Source organism: Rattus norvegicus, chromosome 20 (assembly GCF_021556685.1).
Source record: "Rattus norvegicus strain SHRSP/BbbUtx chromosome 20, alternate assembly SHRSP_T2T, whole genome shotgun sequence".
Taxonomy (NCBI): domain Eukaryota; kingdom Metazoa; phylum Chordata; class Mammalia; order Rodentia; family Muridae; genus Rattus; species Rattus norvegicus.
The window spans coordinates 2627097-2650501 of record NC_141553.1 but is presented as its reverse complement, the minus strand read 5'-3'; the positions used below and the strand labels follow the sequence as shown (position 1 = coordinate 2650501).

General features: G+C 50.0%; 3 pseudogenes; all 3 read left to right on the top strand.

Moving 5' to 3' along the window:
• The first annotated feature begins 4792 nt into the window (after positions 1-4792).
• Positions 4793-5565, top strand: LOC147998440 (proteasome assembly chaperone 2 pseudogene; annotated as a pseudogene).
• Positions 8891-8986, top strand: Rcrg1-ps3 (Riken clone 5830469G19 related pseudogene 3; annotated as a pseudogene).
• Nerg-ps1 (EST221625 related pseudogene 1) lies at positions 10755-11025 on the top strand (annotated as a pseudogene).

Sequence of the window (23405 nt, the reverse complement as noted above, 5' to 3'; positions counted from 1 at the left end):
GACTAATGTAGCATCACCATAGGCGTTCAGCGAGTGCTTCAGGTTTCAGGAGTCGCTATTGCTGGATTTGTCTATGGTCTTTACTTCTTTCCCAGCTCTGTGTTACTGAGCACTTTCGGACAGGACATGAGGGAAGTTCTGCCTTGTTAGTTCGCAAGAGGAGACTAAGACTACAGAAGAACTCACGTTACCAGAGTTTTGTTTTCTGATCCTGACATTTTTAGTTTCAGATCGGATGACAGGAACGAACAGTTAATGTACCTTTTCTATGGGGGTTGCCAAAGTAATTCTTCGGTTTCATATGATTAATTGTACTTTTACAAATTCCAGAGAGGCTTTTGTAGTTGAGGTTTGGTCCCAAACTCTTCAGAACAGGCTGGCTTTGAACTCTGATGCTCCTGTCTTAGTCTTCCAAGTGTTACAGTATAGTGTGTAAGTAGGCTGAAGTGTGGTTCGAGAAGAAGAGTAGTTGGTACAGACTTTATATCTAATGATACAAGCATAGAAGGTCAGTAGAACTGAGGAAGGAAGCTAAGCCTGGTGCCACAGGTTTGTGACCTCAGCTACTTGGGGGTCAGAGGTCAGAGGATGGAAGATGGCAAGGGCAGTTTGTGGAACTTTGTGACACCTTAATCTCACAATAGTCAAAGGGGTTTCCAGATAAAGCTCAGTGGTAGAGCACTGCCTCAAATAAAGATGTACTCCTTTAATTCCCAGTGCTCCTATTACCAAAAAATGTTGGGAATAAGGAAAGTTAAACAGGAGGTGGCTCTTTGTGATAATGGGTATAGAATTATAATGAAATTCAATGTAAGACTTGAAGCTAGAGAATTTACAAACACACACACACACACACACACATATATATGTATATATATATATATATATGGTGGTTAGGGGGGCCACATCTAATTCTCTATATTCTCAGAGGACCCCTTTTTTCTGAAATTAGCAGGTTCTGCTGGAGAAGCAATATTGTCCTTCCCTGGGAGGCTGGAGTAGATAGTAGTAAATGCCATGGTCCTACAGGTGGTTTTAAACTATTCACTTAGTTCTCATAGCCACCAAGCTGGAGGATGTCCTTGATGGCATTTGGTTGGCAGTGGTTATCGGAGGCTCCTGTGTGCTAGGCACTAGGGATGTGGTGCTGTGACCCTGTAGTTCACTGGGGGATGAAGAGGCCCAGGAGCAGCGGGCACTTTGTTCAGTAGCTTGTCCCAGGTCACACAGATACTAAGAATTGGATTAAAAATTAAGGTCATCTAAGAAGAAGGAAGACTGAAATGTGGATGCTTCAGTGCTGCTTAGAAGGGAGAACAAAATACTAATGGAAGGAAATATAGGGACAAAGAGTGGAGCAGGGATTGAAGGAAGGTCACCCAGAGTCTGCAGCCCTGGGGATCCATCCCATATGCAGACACCAAACCCAGTCACTATTGCTGATGCCAAAAAGTGCTTGCTGACAGGAGCCTGAAGTGCATGTCTCCTGAGAGGCTTTGCCAGAGCCTTACTGACACAGAGGAGGATGCCTGAAGCTAACCATTGTACTGAGCAGGGTGAAGCCAATGGAGGAGTCAGAGAAAGGATCAAAGGAGTTGAAGGTTTTTGCAATCCCATAGGAAGAACAACATCAACCAAACAGACCCCACCCCCACCAGAGCTCCCAGGGACTAAACCACCAATGCAAAAGCACACATAGAGGGTACAATGGTCCAAGACTCCTATGTAGCAAAGGATGGCACTGCCTGTCATCATTAGGAGGAGAAGTCCTTGTTCCAGTGAAGAAAAATTCCAGGGTGTTGATGTGGGAGTGGGTGGGTGGGAGTTGGAGCACCTTCATAGATGCAGGAGGAGAGGGAGGGGAATGATTGGGGTGGAAAATGGATTAACATTTGAAATGTAAGTACATAAAGTATCCAATGAAAAATTAAGGTAAAAATTTTAAAAGCACACTGCAAACTAATGCTGGCTCCACTCCAGTATGCAGTCTCCCCTCCTCATTGGATCTGTAAACCATGTGTTTTTTTTTATAGTTCCATTTGTCTGCCTCTGAATGGCTTTTATGTTCCCACCCTTGTGCCCCATGTGGGTAGCTGTCACCAGTCAGCAGAAACCCAGCAATTTCAAAACTCTAGAGGCTTCCAATTTACCAGTCAGATTTATGTCAATAATTACTCAACCCCCAAAATGTCCACCCAAAGGACTGAAAACTCACTTGATATAAGCACAAGCTGCACTTGTGGATGGGGCAAATCATTCTATCTTATACTGTCCTTCTGCAGGAAATGTTCATGGTTTACAATATTGAAATTTCTACCTGATTTTCAGGGAAGAATTGGAAACCAGGATCATCCCGTGAGCTGGAACTACTGAGGCTGCAAGAAGAGGATCCAATCCAAGGGCACAGCAGCCCTGCTGATGAACACAGAGACTAAATGATCCCCACAGGTTCCCCAGCAGCTGTGGACAAAACCATCAGAGGCTGCAGATGACTGCTGGGCTGAATGCAAAACTCTGTCAGGGGCGACCAAGCAGTGGTGGGACAAGCATCCTCAGGGATCATGGGCCTCAGTGTCAGTCCATGGGCTATGGGTAGATCACATGGCCTTCATATACTGGGAAATCAGATGCAGGAAAGTTTCCTTTTGAGGAGTGAGGGTGCAGTGTTTCTCAAAACAGGGTTTTTCTCCCTGGCTCTCCTGGATGCCCTGTGTGGATCAGGTTGGCTTCAAATTCAGAGGCACCTGCCTGTGCATCCTGAGTGCCAGTATTAAATGTGTGTGTGCCAAGATGCCTTGCTAGGGAACCCTCATTTTTATTATAGACATGGTCATTGTCCTCTACTCCTTGTCCTGAATACCGAATAAATTCTTAAGATGTCTGAATGTGCTGGCAGTTCTGTTTGTCTGTGGGAGGGGAGTAGTTGGACAATAAGAAGAAATAGAAGGGACACGAAGAGAAAGACTGGAGGTCAGAGAGTAGGACACAGAGAGGAGGGAAGCAGAGTGGCTAGGAACAGAGTGGAGGGTTGGAGAGTAGAGGGGGCAGAGTGGAGGGCAGTAGAGTGGAGGGGAGCAGAGTGGGGAAGAGAAGAGTGAAGGAGAGTGGAGGGGAGCAGAGTGGAGGGGAGCAGAGTGGAGGGGAGCAGAGTGGAGGGGAGCAGAGTGACCTGTAGGAGAGTGGGTGAGTCATCTCCATACCTTTGGTTCCTGTCCTAGTCTGACCCTCCCACTCTCTACTTTCTATCTTTTGACCTCCTGCCTTCCTCTCAAAGGGACACAAGTTAGCATCCTGATTTCCTCAGTTCTCTCTCTCCAGGTGATTCCCTTTCTCCCAGGTATTTACCAAGTTCCCAGAGAAGCTCTCAGGATCCTGGGATCTGTTTTCTTCCTTCTTCCCTCCTTCCTTCCTTCCTTCCTTCCTCCCTTCCTTTCTTTTTTTTTTAAGATTTATTTTATTTATTATATATAAGTACACAGTAGCTGTCTCCAGATACACCAGAAGGGGGCATCAGATCTCTTTACAGATGGTTGTGAGCCACCATGTGGTTGCTGGGAATTGAACTCATGACCTCTGGAAGAGCAGTCGGGTGCTCTTAACCGCTGAGCCATCTCTCCAGCCCCTCCCTTCCTTTCTTTTTACTTCCTCTCTTTTTCTTCCTCCCCTTCTTTCTTTCTTTTTTCTTCCTTTCTTTCTTTTTTCTTTTTTTTCTCTTTCTTTCTTTCTTTCTTTCTTTCTTTCTTTCTTTCTTTCTTTTTTTTTTTTTGGAGCTGGGCACCGAACCCAGGGCCTTGCGCTTCTTAGGCAAGCGCTCTACCACTGAGCTAAATCCCCAACCCCTTCTTTCTCTTTTCTTATCCATGCTTCCTTTATTCCATTACCAACCGCCATGCCACATCCAGGCAACAGCACACAAACTGTTAACCAAGGCAATCCAGTTGTACAAGGATGTGACGCTTACAGTACATTTGAGGCTTTTAAATTTGAAAAAAGAAAACTAAAATAAGACCAAAGGACCCCAAACGTAACCCCAAAACCAATACAAGCGGTGTAGTGATTTCACCATTTCCTTTCTGATGTTCACCTGGCACAGCTCAGTGTCAAAACCCGAATACCTCCTCAGCTAAGAGATCAGCTTTGGGTAATTTAGTTACCTAAATTCTTCAAAGCAGAAACTTGGAATTTTTACTTGGAAACATCATAAAAATTTTAATAGCAAAACACAGGAATAAAAACATATTAACAAAATGTGTTCAATCATTTACAATACAAACAAGGAACTTGCAGTCTGTTGTTATAGCCTGACAAAAGAAATCTGTGCACAATGTACTTGCAAATGTGTACAGGGCTTTAAGAAAGCCGACCAGGAGGACTTTACAGAAGGACAGCTGGCCAGGCTCTAGTAGAGAAGAAAATCAAAATATTAAAACTCTGGCTAAGGCTGGAGAGATGGCTCAGTGGTTAAGAGCACTGACTGCTCTTCCATAGGTCCTGAGTTTAAATCCCAGCAACCACAGGTGGCTCACAACCATCTGTAATGAGATCCGATGCCCTTGATGCCCTCCTCTGGTGTGTCTGAAGACATCGACAGTGTACTCATAGACATTAAATAAATAAATTAACAAAAAGATTTATTTAAAACTCTTGGCTAGAAATAAATTTACACTTAAAAATATACCCCAGTTTCCTGTTCTTTAAGAATATCAAAGTTGTGGACTTCCGCCTTCTATCCCAAGAAGGTATCCGAGCTGTCCGGGACAGTGCTCCAGCTTCTCTTATGCCCACTGCAGTCATGTTCATTCCCTTCGAGGAGTCTGTCCCCGACCAAACGAACTTTACACTCCTGATGCCAGCAGTATCCGTTGGAAATGTTGGCCAGCTTGCAACAGATCTGATTATTTCTACACTGAACATGTCTAAGATTGGGTATTTCTATACTGACTGCCTGGTGCCAATGGTTGGGAACAATCCCTATGCAACTGAAGAAGAAAACTCAGTATAGATACTGAAGTGTATCCCTTACTGTCAACGAAGCTCGTGGTGCTTCAGCTCAGGTCCATCTTCATTAAATATAAATCCAAGTCATTCAGTGAAAAACTCTTGGCCTGGGCGAGAACTAGTGGCTGTGCCAGGATCATCTCCAGCAGCCATTCATATCACCATACCGATGTACAACTCCGCCGTACTCCCTTCCGGACTCCTCTTACACCGTGTTTGCAAAAGAGTGTTCCAAATAAAATAAAGAGCCTAAACTGGCTAGAAATGGAAGAGAGTCGGTGCATCCCCGAGATGAGTGATTCTGAGTTCTGCATTCGCATTCCCGGAGGTGGAATCACAAAAACACTCTATGAGGAAAGCTATTGTAAAGAAATCCAAATGGCAGTTCTGCTGAAATTTGTTTCAGAAGGGGACAATATCCCAGATGCAGTCAGCCTTGTGGAGTACCTTAATGAATGGCTTCAGATAACCAAACCAAGTAGCCCCACCGCCTCTGCTTTGACATGGAAGATCCCCAGTTCTTGGTGGCTGCTCCTTGGCCGTGGACTTCCTCCCACACTGTTCTGATCTGTTTTCAGCTTTCTCCCTCGCCCTGCAGAGATCACAAAACCGGCTGTTGGGTGTGTGCTGTACAGAATTTTTTGCTGCCCCGGGGTGTGTTATAAGTGCTACAGTAAAACCTCGAAGAAAAGAGGTTGTAAAGGTTGTTATGCTTGTTATATACAATAAATGTAAATACTGTACAATAAATTATATTTCCTAAGCAAAAAAAAAATCAAAGTTGTATTTAAATGGTAACAGTTGATGAAGCTGTTAGTGATGGTTCCAGGAAATAATTTTTCATGTGTGGAAGAAGACTTGTGAGTTAGCAGGAGTGAATGGAGGATTTCTCACCCTTTTCCGGTTACACTACCATAGCTTCACAAAGGAATCTCACCCTTGGCTCTGGCAACCGACTGGCAGGAAGTGCATGGAGCGCACTCCAAAGGGGAATCCCCAAGCGGCTCTGTGAGGCTGAAGTGGGCGGGACAAACTGCCACCAGGCCTTGAGGCTACTTAACTCAGGCGCCACGCAGAGAAGCACAGAACAGCGACGGTCGTGGACGGAACCCGTTTTCAAGAGCTGTTCTAGAGCAGGTTGGAAGATCTAGTTTTCACCAGGGAGCAGAGCCTTTTCTTCATGGTAAGCAGACCTGGGGTCTATATCAGGTGGGAAAGCCACGACAAGAGAGTTTGGCGAGGAGACAGATCAAAGTCCCACGCAGCTAAGTTCTCAAGTGAATGTTTCCTAGTGGAGGTCAGCATTTCTTTTCTGCAATCACCCTTCATTGCAGGTCTCAGCTCTCATACCCTTGCCTTTTCTTGTCCTGGAGACCTGAGGCTCCTTGCAGGACCCTCACTTCCTATACAGAAGACACCATGGACACCCATAGTAACGTGGGTGGTCCTCTGAGGCCAATCATGAAGGGTCCCTCATACCTCATGTCTATTTTAACTCTTCAGATTTCAATTGCAAAGTGCCCTATGAAAGTCCTTGTGGGGAGGTCTATGCAATGGATATGATATTGAGTGATCATGGTGGCCTCCACTGTCCCTCTGGTAAAGCAGACGCCTGCTCCTTCCTTCCTTCCCTGTACTCTGCCTTGGCTTTAATAACTTCCTTCTCTGTGAAGCAAGGGATGCTTTCCTAACTCTTGATTTTTCTTTCTGCCCTTAGGATATTTCTCCCTTCAGGCTGAGAATTCTTTGGTCCTCTTCCAGTCCTAGGCTTTGGGAGACTGCAGCCATTGTGGTTGGCACAGGAGTGTTGGGAGCTGCAGGTCTTTGGCTGCGCTGGGTATGTAGCCCTCTTACCTTGTCTTCCGCATCTAAGGGAGAAAAGGAAAAAGAGAGGGGCGTGCTGAGGACAGTGTGTAATGGTGGTGAAGGCTAGGGTGGGTGGAAAAGTTGACCTCAAGGTGAATTCGCAGGTATTTTGTCGCTGTCTTAGAAATGAATCCTTACAAGGGTAAGAGAGGCCGACGAGGCCCCGCTTCTTTTTATATTCAAATATATATATATATATATATTTAAGATTTATTTCATGTGAACGTGTTGCATGTAATAATTAACAAACAGGTGCGAGGTGGCATTTGCGATGTCAGGCTGTAACTGTTGTCCTTCTGGAAGAGGCTGCAGGAGCAGCAAGGGACAGCGCAGAGAGCAAGGCGCAGTCAGGTTGCAATGCCTGCCCTAGTGGCAGCAGGGGCAGAGACGGGACGGGGGCGCGGTGGCGGTCGCGGAGGCAGAAGCAAACCTTATTCTGGTCCTTGAAGTAGCAGCAAGCCAGACTCTCTAAAGGGATGCTCCACCTGCGCCACGCTCCTCCCCCTACTCCCGGCACCCCCACCCCCGCCCAGCCCCCTGGCTGGGGTCTCCAACCAGCTCAGGTCGCTGAGGGCCTCGCCCTGCCTTACAGGCCTGCTCCCAACCGGACTCATCCTGCGGACCGGCGCTTGCCAGGCCGGACGGGCCGGGCGGGCCCCCCCACCCCTCCCGCGCTCGCCTGGCCAGCCCCTGGCGGCGCCCGCTTCTCCTGCGCTCCCTAACCCGCACTGGCCAGGACCGGCCGGGCGAGGCCCGCTCCACCCACACCCCCCGGACCCCCTCCCAGGCTATCCTGGCCGGTCCCTGCGGTGCCCGACCCCCTGCCCCGCGCTCGCCTGGCCGGGCCAAGCCGGGCCGGCGCCCCTTCCGCCCTCCCTAGCCTGCGCCTCCCCGGCGGGGCCCGCCCCCGCCCCCCAAGCCCGGGAGCTCTCCTGGCGGGGCTGGGCGGGGCCTGCCCCCACGTGCTCGCCTGGCCGGTCACTGCGGGGCCCGATGCCCCTCTCAAGTCCCCGCGCTCGCCTGGCCCGGCTGAGCGGGAATGCTCCCCTCGCGCTACCCCACCCGCGCAGGCCTGGACCGGCCCGTCTGGGCCCGCTCCACCCCCCCCCCCCCCGCTCTCCTGGCCGGTCCCTGCGGGCCCCCCCCCAGGACCGCGTGCTCGCCTGGACCGACCCGGTGGGGCCCGACTCCCCCCCCCCCCGCTCCCATTGCTCCCCCCCCCACCCCGTGCTCGCCTGGCAGGGCTGGGTGGGGCCCGACACCCATCTTCCCCCCACCCCCACACCCGCCTGGACGCCCGCGGTGGCTTTGGAGCTCAGGCTGGGGTGGAGTCTTGGCAGCAGCCAGGATTATCTGTCCAGAGAGGAGCTTCTCACTCCCTGTCCAGACCCCAGCTCCCCAGAGTAAGCACCTAAGAAATCGTCATAAATATCGATAAAAAAGTGCCACAGTTCACTTCTGTCCTCGAATTTGTCTCGAGGTATACTGTGACTAATCTACCATCATCATAGACATTCAGAGACTGCTTCAGTTTGGAGTCGCTATTGCTGGATTAGTCTATGGTCTTTACTTCTTTCCCGGCTCTGTGTTACTGAGCAGTTTCAGACAGGACATGAGAGAAGTTCAGCCTTTTTAGTTCGCAAGAGGAGGCTAAGACTACAGAAGATCTCACAGTATCAGGGTTTTGTTTACTATCTTGACATTTTTAGTTTCAGAGCGGATGACAGGATAATGTACCTTTTCCACGAGGGTTGTCGAAGCACCTGTTTGGTTTCATTTCTTTAATTGTACTTTTAGAAATGCCAAATAGGTTCTTGTAGTTCAGTTACGGTCTCAAAGTCAACAGAACAGGCTGACATTGAACTCTGATTCTCCTGTCTTAGTCTTCCAAGTGTTAAAAGTATAGGTGTGTGAGTAGGCTGAAGTGGGGTTCCAGATGAAGAGTAGTTGGTACAGAGTTTATATCTGATGACACAACATAGAAGGTCAGTAGAACTGAGGAAGGAAGCTGACCCTGGTGCCACAGTCTGTGACCTCAGCTACTTGGGGGTCAGAGGTCAGAGGGTGGAAGATGCCAAGGGCAGTTTGTGGAACTTTGTGACACCTTAATCTCACAATAGTCAAAGGGGTTTCCAGATATAGATCCGTGGTTTGCTCTGCCTCATGTAAAGAAGGACTCCTTTAATTCCTAGTGCTCATACTACCAAAAAATGTTGGGAATGAGGAAAGTTGAACAGGAGGTGGTTCTTTGTGATAATGGGTATAGAATTACAACAAAATTCAATATAAGACTTGAAGCTAGAAAATTTACATACATGTAACAGTTGTTTTGGGGACCAGGTCTAATCCTATAGCATGGCCTGCAACTTAACTGTTGGCCTGGCATTTGTGGTGTTCTTGCTGTGGCTTCCCAAGAGCTAGCATGGCAGACAAGACCCCCACTAAGCTTGGGTCGAATTTAATGGTGCATCCACAATGGGTCCTTTTACTCAGACATTAGCTTGCTGTCCTTGAGAAGCAGTATTGTCCTTCCCTGGGAGGCTGGAGTAGATAGTAGTAAATGCCATGGTCCTACAGGTGTTTTTAAACTATCCACTTAGTTCTCACAGCCACCAAGCTGGAGGATGTCCTGGCTGGCATTTGGTTGGCAGTGGTTATCAGATGGTTCTGTGTGCTAGGCACTAGGGATGTGGTGCTGTGACCCTGGACTTCACTGTGGGATTAGAGGCCCATGAGCAGCGGGCACTTTGTTCAGTAGCTTGTCCCAGGTCACACAGATACTAAGAATTCGATAAAAAGTTAAGGTAAAAAAAATTAAAAAAAAAAAGAACCAATCCAAACTAATGCTGGCTAAAGTGCAGTCCCCCCTCTTCATTAGATCTACAAACCATGGTTTTTCTCAGTCCCATTTGCCTGCCTCTGAATGGCTTTTATGGTCCCAGCCATGTGCCCACTGTGGGTAGCTGTCACGAATCAGCAGAAACCCAGCAAATTCAAAACTCTAGAGGCTTCCAATTTATCAGTCAGATTTATATCAGTAATTATTCAACCCCCAAAATGCCCACTCAAAGAACTCAAAACTCACTTGACATAAACACCAGGTGTACTCCTGGATGGGGCAAATGTGCTATATTATTCTATTCTTCTTCTGTAATATTCATAGCCACCTGTGGCTACTTCAAGTCAAGTGGATCCTTCTTCCCCATCTTCTCTCAGCCCTGTGTCTTCTCTGTCTCTCTGTCCCATCTCTAAAACTGTCAGCCTGCCTTCCTTTTCCACTGCCCAATCTCAGGCTCTAGCCTTCTGTTTTACCTGACATCATCAGCATATAGAGAGCAATCCACATATGCATATATTTATTTTATGTATATGAGTATACTGTCTTCTTGCACACCAAAATAGGGCATAGGATCCCATTACAGATGCTAGTGAGTCACCAGGTGGGTGCTGGAAATTGAAATCAAGACCTCTGGAAGAGCAGACAGTGCTCTCAGCCATCTCTCCAGCCTGGGCAACTCACTCTTGGTAATTCCTCCAGGTGTGCCCGCAGGCTACTTCCCTAGGCTACTCTGGATACTGTCAAGTGGGAGATCAATTCTGACCAGCACAGTCTACATTTAACATTGACCTGAGTAAATAATTTCTTCAATCCTGTTAGATTTTCTGAAGGTCAATTTCTGCCTTTCCGTTTGGCTAGACTCTTTGTCCTTGGCTGAACATGTTTCACTGTCAGCCTCTTTGTTACCTCCCCCTGCTTTCCTGGTGAGCCTGTTCACTCTCTCATGGCTCCAGGCAACACCTCCATCCATCTCTAATCTTTATTTTTCTATTCACAGCTTTGTAGAAAAATCCCTCAATTACCATAAAACATCCTAGGTTAATAGGATAACTGTGTTAGAAACAGGAAATGTTCATGGTTTACAATATTGAAATTTCTTCCTGATTTTCAGGGGAGAATTGGAAAACCAGGATCATCCCGTGAGCTGGAACCACTGAGGCTGCCAGAAGAGGATCCAATCCAAGGGCACAGCAGCCCTCCTGATGAACACAGAGACTAAATGATCCCCACAGATTCCCCAGCAGCTCTGGACAAAACCATCAGAGGGTGCAGATGACTGCTGGGCTGAATGCAAAACTCTGTCAGGGGTGATCAAGCAGTGGTGTGGCAAGCATCCCCAGGGATCATGGGCCTCAGTGTCATTCCATGGGCCATGGGTAGATCAGATGGCCTTCATATACTGGGAAATGAGATGCAGGAAAGTTTCCATTTAAGGGATGAGGGTCTGGGTCTCAAAACAGGGATTTTCACCCTGGCTATCCTAGAACTCAAATTTACAGGCATCTGCCTGTGCATCCTGAGTGCCAGGATTAAACATGTGTGCCAGGGTGCCTGGCTAGGGTTCACTCATTTTTATCAGTACATGGTCCTTCTCCTCTGCACCATGTCCTGAAAATACAGAATAAATTCTTAAAATATCTGAATGTGCTGGCAATTCTGTTTGCCTGTTTGTGTGTGTGTGTGTGTGTGTGTGTGTGTGTGTGTGTGTATGTGTGTGTGTGTGTGTGTGTGTGTGTGTGTGTAGTTGGAAGTAAGAGGAAATAGAAGGGAGGCAAAGAGAAGGACTGGAGGGGAGAGAATAGGACACAGATGGAGGGAAGCAGAGTGTCTGGGAGCACAGTGGAGGGGAGGAGAGTGCAGGGGAACAGGGTTGAGGGGAGCAGAGTGGAGGGAGCAGAGTGGAGGGGGCAGAGTGGCTCAGAGAAGAGTAGAGGGGTGCATAGTGGAGGGGTGGATAGTGGAGGGGAGCAGAGTGGAGGGAGCAGAGTGGAGGGGGCAGAGTGGCTCAGAGAGGAGTAGAGGGATGCACAGTGGAGGAGTGCATCATGGAGGGGAGCAGAGTGGAGTGGAGCAGAGTGGAGGGGCACAGTGGAGGTGAGCTTAATGACTGTTAGAACATTGGTTGAGTCATGCCCAAAACTTCTGTTTCTTTCCTAGTCTGACTCTCCCACTCTCTACTTTCTATACTTTGTGTTCCTGCCTTCCTCTCATAAGCACACAAGTTAGGGTCCTGTTTCTAATCCTCTCTCACTCCTGGTGATCTCCTTTCTCCCCTGTATTTACCAAGCTCCCAGAGCTGCTCCCAGTAGCCTGGAAATCTTCCAAAGCAGATGAACTCCTGAAGCTTTGTGCTGCCCAGGTGCCTGGGATCCCAGCACAAAGAACTAACTGCAATGAATCAGGATCATCATCTGTAACACGTGTGGGGTGCTGGAGTTTAAGCAGGGATCGGGCATTTCTCAGTTCCCCTCACTAGACTGACTTACATGCCCCACACTACACTTGCCTGTTAGTATAGATGGGTGGGATTGATGGGTGATGGGTGAGCAGGGTGTGGTCGCACCTCCTAGCCAGGGACACTCTCTCTGTGGTCACTACTGTCAGAACATAATAGGTGGACCAAAAGCTGGAGGTGGGTGGTTTTGTTTGAGCCCCTCCAAGGGATGCAGGGTTTCTCTTGTGGACACAAACCCAGTCTCTGATGTGAGCCTTGCCCTGGGGTGTGCAGGTGCTTAACAGATACATTAGCGAGAGGTTCTGATGATCAACATAGAGGGGAGGGGATGAGGTTACCCCTCTTTTAAACCTTCTTTCTGACCTGGTTCCAGATACATAGGAGGTGACTTAAATCAGCATGGAGAAGTCACATCCCCTCACTAGAGAAACCACTGTCCTGCTGCCCCTGTGCTGTGTGTGCACCATCAAAAAACTTTCAAGGAATTTCCAAAACAAAAAATCGCACAGTTTTAGCTTCAAGATGTTGAGCAGCAGAGAAATCTCCACAGAATCGGGGACAATCTGAGGCCAGTGGGAAAGTTCCACCTCACATCTACAGGGACAGAGACCTCACCCTTGCATAAGTGGTTAGTTTCCTGAGTAACTGTTAAAATAAGCTACCTGTGCATCTCAACCACCCAGTGACAATGAAACTCCACTTGACCCCAACTGTCCCCCACCCTGCACCCCCTCTTGTTCAGAATGTTTAACTGACTGACTACCAGCTGCTGTGCCCACCATTAGTAGCCTGCCTAAGTTCCCTGCCTAGTTACCAGTGTGCTCCAATTGTTTGAAAGGTGTATAACTCCATTAGAGTCTGCTCAGGGTCCTACCCCCCACCCTCCGCCCAAGGGAGTCAACCCTAACTTGTTGGATTTAAGTTCCCCTTGCAATTGCATCTATTGCTGCCTCAGTGAGTCTCACTCAAGGGGTCCCGGACAGGGTTCAATTTGGAACTCACACAGACAGAATAAGCAGTTGAAGAAAACTGCTGAATGTGGGAAGGAAACACATGTAGGCTACAGTTGGGGAAGTCTCTCTGGGCCTGCAGATCTTCCTCTACTCAGTCCTAAGTCCTCCTTACCAATAGTCAATCAACAGTCAAGAGAACTGAAGGGCAGGGAGGGTATGGCTAACAGGCCAGACTGTTGTCAGGTTGGCCTGGGGTGGAGAGGCTGTGGGCTCATTCCTGAGGATAGTGTCTTGCCTCAAGCCATCCTTCTGAGGACTCCTTCCCCCTTTTCACTCAGCTATAGCCAGACTCCTTTCTGTGCCCACACTACTCCTGAACATTAGCATATAGGATGGGGTGGGGTGGGTGGGCAGGTGAGGGCTGATGGGGATGTGGTCCCACCACTCTTTATCCCATAAGTGTCCTAAAAGGACATTTAGAGCACAACCTGGTGCGTTTCGTTTCTGTTGTTTTCGTTTGAGTGTTTGTGTGTGAGATTACTTTGTGGTGGGGAGTGAGTGTGTGTGAGTGCATCCCACCAAGGGCTGGTGACAGCCTCAGAACAAGAGACCAGCTTCTTCCTTTCTGTGGATATCTGGGATCAAACCCAGGTCCTCAGGTGTGGTGGCCGTGCCTCCCTGGATGGCCCTCTGTATTTTTTTTTATTATTTTATGTGTGTGGCTTCCCGTCAGAGATCAACAGTCAGGGGGTGAGGAACACTGCACCTTTTTCTGGGTGACAGATCCTAGTATGCAGAAGAGGAAGCAGCTCCTGTACCTAAGAAGAGCCCTCATCCTCAGGGCCACCAGGAAACCCAATGGATGGTCAGGATGGGGAACAAGTGAGGGGGCAATAACTGTACAACTGTGGGAATCATGAAGAGACAGCTAATAGGAAAAAATTACATCAAGGTTAATACAAATTGATATGTGGAAGGAACAAGCCCGTGAACGCTTTGTAAATGAAGCCACCATCTCTTTGACAAATTAAAAGAGAAATAGAAGAAGACCCACTGCCAAGTGCAGGCTGACCAATTCCGCTGTCATCTGGTTTCAGATCCAGCACTTTGAGTCGGTCCACCCCAACATCTAGTCCATCTATGAGCAGAATCTACTCCATATATGAGCAGTGTCTACTCCATCTATGAGAAGCATCTAGTCCATCTATGAGCTGCTAGATCAGGTGGAGGAGCGAGTGCTGCGGAACCAGATCCAGAAGCAGATCCTGACATGGCTGGGACTGAAGCCGCCTCCCATCTGCAGCCTGCAGTGCAGCTCCTGGGAGCCCTGGACATGCATAGAAGTTCCCTTGAGGTCGGGACAGGAGAGGAGTCTGCAGGGACCAAATGTTTCTGGAAACACCAGAGAAGGAAATGTCCAGGGAAAGATGCCTTTACAAAGTGAACTCATGAAAATGAAGGATGCATGAAGGAACAGAGCTGGGTGGCCAGGGTGGAAAGAAAAACTCAGGACAGACTGTAATGCTCTGGTCCCTGCTGAGCCAGAAGCAGCCATTCCCTGCTGCTGAGCTGCTGACTACAAAGGGCTGGTTTCAGTAGACAGGTAGGGTCTTCTCCCAGTAGGAAATTCTGCTCTGAGCCCTGGGCTCTCTTTATCTCTAACTCTCAGTAGTCTGGCCCTCCTGCCATATCCAGGAAGCCCTGGGTTCCTAATCTCTTTGTCCCTGTTGAAGCTCACCAAATGGACATTGTCCCCCTATCCTTCCCTGAACCAGGGCTCCTCCAGGACTGGCCAGTGAGGAAATACTACAGCTAGTGTGCTCCTGTGGAGTGTTACTGGTGAGTCCCAGACCTCCTCCTGGGACCCCAAGGGTATGCATCGGCCTGAAGGGGAGTACTGTGCAAGTACTGTGCATGACTGGGATCCCAGGTGGAAAAGTGTCAGATGGTGTGGTCAGAAACACAGGGGTGTGGCTTCCCCAGTAGCCACTCCCACTCTTCTATGCAGAGGCCATTTCCCTCCCCCCACCCCCTTGCACTCACAGGCACTATTCTGGTTAGGGGCCAGTGCAGTCATCCATTAGGCAGATCTTGAGATGCAGGGCAGGTTTGAATCCTGGGGGTCTGTGCAGACTTTATAACCAATGCAAACATCAATGATGGCTCTGTTTTCAAGCTCTCACTAACTGATGGGGGTGATAACAACCCCCATTATAATGCCATAATATGGGGTCATAAGTGCCAGTGCAGAAGGAGTTCACACAGTTTGGGGGTGGGGTGTGAAACTAGGTAGATGTGGAAGAGCCTGCAAGGACTACTAGATCCTAAATCACAATAGCAGACTATTTCCAGAACCCTGTGATGCTGGACAGAGCACTGGCATGTCACCCTCTCCCCACACCCTCCTTTTCTGGAATTGAGATGAGATCTACAGGAAAATCTTATTTCTTCCTCTTCTTCTTCCTTCCAATTTTTCTTTCCCTTCCTATAATATGACCCCAAACTCTGGTGTTTAAATTTTATTACATTAGTGTAAGTGCATGGGCTTGTGTGTGTACATGCATGCATATGTGCATTTGTGTGTGTGAGTGTGTGTGCGTGTCTGTCTGTCTGTCTGTCTTTCTTTTTGCATGTTTTCCTATCTGTCTTCTGACTGCATCACAGATGAGGAGGTCCCAGGGAAACTTGCAGAACCTGGTTCTCTCCTTTCACTGTGTTGGTCTCAGGGATAGCATTGGTGACAAGTGCTTTCTAAACTAAGCCACTAAACTTATCTTCCAGCTCCATATATGTTTTCCTCTAGAGCTGTAGGAGTTTTCATTCAGTCACTGGAGACCAAGATCTATGTTTACCAGGACACCTGCCTTTACCATAAGGTTTAATTAGACATTCACAGTAAAAATGACTGTTGGTTGAAGCCATTGTAAGGTGATCTAGGGTTATGTGAGTTCTCATGATTGGAGTGAGGGTCATTCTTGTCCACCTAAATTGTCATGCTCTTCAGAATGGTGGTATGTCTGCCCAACTCAGAACCAAGAATCCCACTCCTAACTCAACCCCTGAGCAAGGGAAAGTTTGCAGACGCTCCTGAGCCTTGACCACTTTCTATCTTAAAACCACAAACCTCAAATTAGACTAAGAAGCAGAAGAGATTAAATAGCTTTGTGGGAGACCTGGTGACCAACCGATGAGCTCTTGAATATTTCCATGCACACTTTTCAGCAGCCACTGTGATTAGCCTACACCATCTCACATGTTCTAATGAGAGTGACAAATCAAGCCTTCTGGAGTCACATCAGTCACTAAACAGTCAGTCACAGATAGCACTTGGTGCAGCACAAGTGATCTGCAGGGATCCCCGGGACCTGTTTTCTAGAGTTCTTCTAGAGCAGGTTGGAAGGATCTAGTGTTCACCATGAACCAGAGCCCTCTTCTTCCTGGTAAGCAGACCTGGGGTCTATATCAGGTGGGAAAGCCAGGACAAGACAGTTTGGGGAGGAGACAGGTCAGAGTCCCACAAAGCCAAGTTCTCAAGTGAATTTTTCCTAGTGGAGGTCAGCATTTCTTTTCTGCAATCTCCCTTGAATTAAAGGGCTGAGCTCTAATACCCTGGCCTTTTCATTCCCGGAGATCTGAACCTCCTTGTCGGACCCTCACTTCCTATATAGAAGACACCATGGGCACCCTTAGTAACGTGTGTGGTCCTCCGAGGCCAATCAGGCAGGGTACCACATACCTCCTGTCTATTTTAAAAAGCAGGCTTTAGTTTTCAATTGCAAAGTGCTGCATGAAACTCTTTGTTGGGAGGTCTATGCAATGGGCATGATACTGAGTGATCACGGTGACCTCCACTGTCCCTCTGGTAAGGCAGACACCTGCTCCTTCCTTCCTTCCCTGTACTCTGCCTTGGCTTTAAGAACTTCCTTCTCTGTGAAGCAAGGGATGCTTTCCTAACTCTTGATTTTTTTTTTCTGCCCTTAGGATATTTCTCCCTTCAGGCTGAGAATTCTTTGGTCCTCTTCCAGTCCTAGGCTTTGGGAGACTGCAGCCATTGTGGCTGGCACAGGCGTGTTGGGAGCTACAGTCCTCTGGCTGTACTGGGTAGGTAGCCCTCTTAGCTTGTCTTCCACATCTAAGGGAGACAAGGAAAGGGAGAGGGCGTGCTGAGGGAAGTGTGTAATGGTGGTGAAGGGTCTGTTGAGTGGATAAGTTGACCTCAAGATGAATTTTCAGGCATTTTGTCACTGTCTTAGTAATGAGTCCTTACTAGAGTAAGATAGGCCGCCCAGGTCCCCCTTCTTGTTATTTTCAAATATATATGGTTTTTTAAAAAGATTTATTTTGCGTGGACGTGTTACATGTAACAGTTAACAACCTGGCACGCGGCTGCATATGCGATGTGCCAGGCTGGAACTGTTGTCCCTCTGGAAAGACTGCGCACTTGGCAAGGTTCAGTCAGGTTACAAAGCTCATCGCGTTGGTGGCAGGGGCAGAGATGGGAGGGGGACGCAGTGGCGGTCCAGGAGGCAGAAGGAAGCAGGACTGTGGTCCCCACAGAAGCAGCAAGCCAGACTCTTAGACAGGAGGCGCCACCTTCTTCGCGCTGCCGCCTGGCCCGGGCTGCGGCCGGTGCGTTGCAGCGGTCCATCCGGCTCTTGTGCTGTCCGGCTCTACGGACCCGCCTGCCCTGCCGTCCCGAGCTGCGGCCGGTCAAACGATGCGGAGGGTCCAGCAGTGAGGCCCGTCCCGCGCAGCCGCCCAGGCCGAGCTCCTCAGGTCTGGCCCTGCTGACCCGCATGCGCTGCGGTGGATCCCGCTCTGTCGCCCAGTCCGCGCTTCCGACCGCGCGCGGCGGGCTGTCGCTACTGCTCTTGGGGGCAGGCTGGGGTGGCTTGTTGGCTGCCGCCCAGGTGACTGTGGAGTGAGGCGCGACTTCCCTCCCCCTCTGCCTGCAAGCAATGCCCAGTCCCCAGCTCTCAGGGGAAAGCGCCTAACAAATAAAGAAGGGCCACAGGTTGCTTCTGTCCTTGGATTTGTCACGAAGAATAAAGTGACTAATCTAGCATCACCATAGGCATTCAGCGAATGCTTCAGTTTGGAGTCGCTATTGCTGGATTAGTCTATGGTCTTTACTTTCCCACAGCCAACTTGTCATCAGTGTCAGTGCAGAAGGACTTCACCTAGGGTGGGGGTGGGCATGAGACTAGGGAGGTGTGGAAGAGCCTGCTAGGGATACCCCATCCCAGACCCCAACAGCAGACTTGTCCAGACCCTGTGATGCTGGACAGAGCACTGGCATGTCGCCCTCTCCCACCATCTTTCTTAATCTGGAATTGAGAAGAGACCTACAGGAAAATCTTATTTCTTCATCTCCTTCCTCCTTCCCATTCTTCTTTCCCTTCGTATAATACGACCCTTAACTGTGGCGTTTAAATTTTATTACATTACTGTATGTGCATGGGCATGTGTGCCTACATGCATGCACGTGTACATGCATGCACGTGTGCCTTTGTGTGTGTCTGAGTGTGTGTGCGTGTCTGTCAGTCAGTCAGTCAGTCTGTCCTTTTGCATGTGTTCCCAGCCATCTTGTCACTGCAGCACAAATGAGAAGGTTCAAGGGAAACTTGCAGAACCTGGTTCTCTCCTTTCACTGTGTTGGTCTCAGGGATAGCATTGGTGACAAGTGCTTTCTAAACTAAGCCACTAACCTTATCTTCCAAGCTCCATATATGTTTTCCTCTAGAGCTGTAGGGGTTTTCATTCAGTCACTGGAGACCAAGATCTATGTTTACCAAGGACAACTGCCTTTACGATAAGATTTAATTAGTCAATAACAGTAAAAATGACTGTTGTTGAAGCCATTCTAAGATGATCTAGGGTTAAGTGCATTCTCATGATTGGAGGTGAGGGTCATTCTTGCCCACACATATCGGCATGTCTTGGGTAATGGTGGCATGCCTGCCCAACTCAGCACCAGGAAATCTATGCCTAGCACACACAACTCAGTGAGTAAGGGAAAGTTTGCAGTAGCTCCTGAGCCTTGACCACTTTCTATCTTAGAATCACAAACCACAAAGTTAAAGGTAGAAGCAGAAGAGATTAAAGAGCTTTGTGGGAAATCTGGTGACCAACCAATGAGCTCTTGAATATTTCTATGCTCATTTTTCAGCAGTCACTGTGATTGTCCCACACCAAGTCACATATTCTAATGGGGGTGCCAATGCTCTGTCCATAGAGGATAATGTTCTCAGGACTCAGGCCATACCGAGTGAACAGCGCCTGCCTGGAGTTCATACCATAGTCCAAATAGTCATAAGAGAAGATGTTGCAGTTGATGCGCGAGCCCATGCGGATGTAGAAGCTACACATCTGGCCCAAGTCCAAGGTGTAGCGGAGTGAGAAGAGCAGCATGTAGGGCGGGAGGGCGCCCAGCGCAGAAATATTCAGCCTAGCCGGCTGTCAGGGACCATGCGCGAGAAGAAGACCTCTACTGCGTCCAGTTCGCGCTGCGAGTACTGCCAGTTGGCGCGATCCTTGATGTGCAGGCTGCACACACCGGGGCCCGCACCTTCGTCGGCCAGAGCGTGGTGCGCCGCCTGGGCGGACGCGGGGGCCGCAGCGGGCGCGGGCGAGCGCTCCTCCGGAGCCAGAACTGTGTAGGTGGGTTCGGCGACAAGGTCACATTGGCGGCAGTGAGGTAGTGCGGGCTCGGACTAGAAGGGCAGCAGAAGAGCCAGCACAGCTTGCCCAGGAAGAAGCCATTTATTCTGGGGCCCTGCTCAGGGAAAGGGACGTCCGTGGGCGGGAGGGAAGTGCAGGGAGCCCAGAGGGAGAGCTCGGTGAACCAAAGGCCGGCCAAGGAGTCCGACTTCCTCCACTGGCCCAGAGGGGTGAGTCAAAATGCTGCCCCTCCTTCGCGGCTAGGTGAGGTATTTAACTCGGGTTCCTCACAGAGAAGCATGTGGCAGCGAAGGTGGCCGACGGAACCTGTTTTCAAGAGATGGTCTAGAGCACCTTAGAAGATCTAGAGTTCACCATGGAGCAGAGCATCTTCTTCTTGGTAAGCAGACCTGGGGTCTATATTCGTGAGAAAGCCAGGAGGAGACAGTTTGGGGAGGAGACAGCTCAAAATCCCATCCAGCCAAGTTCTCAAAAGAATGTTTCCTAGTGGAGGTCAGCATTTCTTTTCTGCAATCACCCTTCATTGCAGGGCTCAGCTCTCATACCCTTGCCTTTTCTTTTCCTGGAGATCTGAATTTCCTTGCAGGACCCTCACTTCCTATACAGTAGACTCCATGGACACCCATAACAACGTGGGTGGTCCTCTAAGGGCAATCATGCAGGGTACCACATACCTCCTGTCTATTTTAAAAACCGGTGTTCAGTTTTCAATTGCAAAGTGCTGTGTGAAAGTCCTTGTGGGGAGGTCTATGAATGGATATGATACTGAGTGATCACGGTGACCTCCACTGTCCCTCTGGTAAGGCAGACACCTGCTCCTTCCTTCCCTGTACTCTGCCTTGGCTTTAAGAACTTCTCTGCAAAGCAAGGGATGCTTTCCTAACTCTTGATATTTCTTTCTGCCCTTAGGATATTTCTCCCTTCAGGCTGAGAATTCTTTGGTCCTCTTCCAGTCCTAGGCTTTGGGAGACTGCAGTCAGTGTGGTTGGCACAGGAGTGTTGGGAGCTGCAGGCCTTTGGCTGTGCTGGATAGGTAGCCCTCTTAGTTTGTCTTCCACATCTAAGGGAGACAAGGAAAGGGACAGGGGCGTGCAGAGCACAGTGTGTAATGGTGGTGAAGGCTAGGTGGGGTGGAAAAGTTGTCCTCAAGATGAATTCTCAGGCGTTTTGTCACTGTCTTAGAAATGAGTCCTTACAAGAGTAAGGGATATCGCTGAGGCCCTGCTTCTTGTTATATTCCAATATATAGTTTTGTTTTTTAAGATTTATTTCATGTGAACGTGTTGCATGTGATAATTAACAAACAGGTGCGAGGCGGCATTTGCGATGTCAGGCTGTAACTGTTGTCCTTCTGGAAGAGGCTGTAGGAGCAGTAAGGGAGAGCACACCGAGCAAGGCCCAGTCAGGTTGCAATGCCTGCCCTAGTGGCGGCAGGGGCAGCGATGGGAGGGGGACGCGGTGGCAGTCGCGGAGTCGCAAGCAAACCTTAATTCTGGTCCCCGCAGTAGCAGCAAGCCTGAGAACGCAACGCTCCGCCGGAGCCACGATCCTCCACCTACCTCGGGGGGCCCCACCCCCGGTCAGCCCCTTGGCCAGGGTCTGGGCCCAGCTCACACAGCTGCCGGTCTCGCCAGGCCTTTCAGCCCTGCTCGCGACTTGTCTGGACCTTCCGCCCTGGGAGCCTCGCGACCCCCGCGCTCGCCTGGCAGGGGTGGGGTCCGCCCGGTGTGCCGGGAAAACCCGCGCTTCCCGGCTGGGGCGGGGCCCGGTCCCCGCTCGACCCGCCGGGGCGGGGCCTGATCCCGCGCTCGCTCCGCCGGGCCGGGAACGATCCCGCGCTTGCCCGGACGGGGAGGGGCCCGATTCCGCGAGCGCCGAGCTCCCCGCGCTCGCCTGACCCCGGTGGGGCCGGCCCCGAGTGCCCGCGCTTTCAGCGCTCCGCTGGCCCGGTCGGGGCCCGCCGGGAGTGCCGTGCGCCCCCTGTGCTGGCCTGGCCGCGGCGGGGCCCGGCCGCGCTCGCCTGGCGGGGACCGGGCTCGCTCCACGCGCCCGCGGTCCTTGGCGGGTGCGGGTGCGGGGCCGGCCCCGCGCGCTTGCGACCCCCTTGCTCGGCTGGCCGTGGCCCGTAAACGGAGGGCTCTGAGCTCAAGCTGGCGTGGAGTTCTGGCAGCAGCCTGGACTGTCTGTGCAGAGGGGCGCTTCTCGCTCACGGTGCTGCCTGCTGTCATTGCCCAGACCCCAGCTCCCCAGAGAAAGCACCTAAGAAATCATCATAAATATCGATAAAAAAGTGCCACAGTTCACTTCTGTCCTCGAATTTGTCTCGAAGCATACTGTGACCAATCTACCATCCTCATAGACATTCAGAGACTGCTTCAGTTTGGAGTCGCTATTGCTGGATTTGTCTATGGTCTTTACTTCTTTCCCTGCTCTGTGTTACTGAGCAAGAAGGCCAGCTTGGCGGCGGTGCGGCTGGGACGAAGAAGGCAGCAGATGAGCCAGCACAGCTCGCTCAGGAAGAAGCCGTCCACCTGGGGCCCGGCTTGGGCGACCGGGCAGCCACGGGCGGGAGGGAAGTGCAGGGATCGCAGAGGGAGAGGGCGGAGAACCGGAGGCCCGCCCAGGAGTCCCAGGATCCTGCCTCTGCGGCTTGAGGGGTGAGTCAAACTCCGCCCCGCCTTCCCAGCGACCTGAGGCTACAGAACTCGCGGGCTCACCACAGAGAAGCACGCGGGAGCGACTGTCTTGGACAGAACCTGTTTTCAAGAGCTGGTCTAGGGCACGTTAGAAGATCTAGTGTTCTCCATGGAGCAGAGCATCTTCTTCTTGGTAAGCAGACCTGGGGGCTATATTGGTGGGAAAGCCAGGAAAGGACAGTTTGGGGAGGAGACAGGTCAAAGTCCCATCCAGCCAAGTTCTCAAGTGAAATTTTCCTAGTGGAGACCAGCATTTCTTTTCTGCAATCACCCTTAGTAGCAGGGCTCAGCTCTCATACCCTTGCCTTTTCTTGTCCTGGAGATCTGAACCGCATTGCAGGACCCTCCCTTCCTATACCTTGGGCACTCTTAGTAAGATGGGTGATCCTTTAAGGTCAATCTTTCAGGGTACCACGTACCTCCTCGTCTATCTTAAAAGCCATCTGTTTAGTTTTCAATTGCAAACTGCTGTATGAAAGACTTTGTGGTGAGGTCTATGCAATAGATAGGATACTGAGTGATCATGGTGCTCTCCAATGTCCCCTGTGGTAGAGCAGACACCTGCTCCTTCTTTCCCAGTACTCTGCCTTGGCTTTAAGAACTTCCTTCTCCGTGATTAATGGATGCTTTCCTAACTTGATTTTTCTTTCTGCCCTTAGGACATTTCTCCCTTCAGGCTGAGAATTCTTTGGTCCTTTTCCAGTCCTAGGCTTTGGGAGACTGCAGCCATTATGGCTGGCACAGGAGTCTTGGGAGCTGCAGCCCTCTGGCTGTACTGGGTAGGTAACCCTCTTATATTTTCTTCCACATCTAAGGGAGAGAAAGGAAAGGAACAGGGGCGTGCTGAGGACAGTGTGCAATGGTGGTGAAGGGTATGTGGGGTGGAAAAGTTGACTGCAAGTTGAATTCTCAGGCAT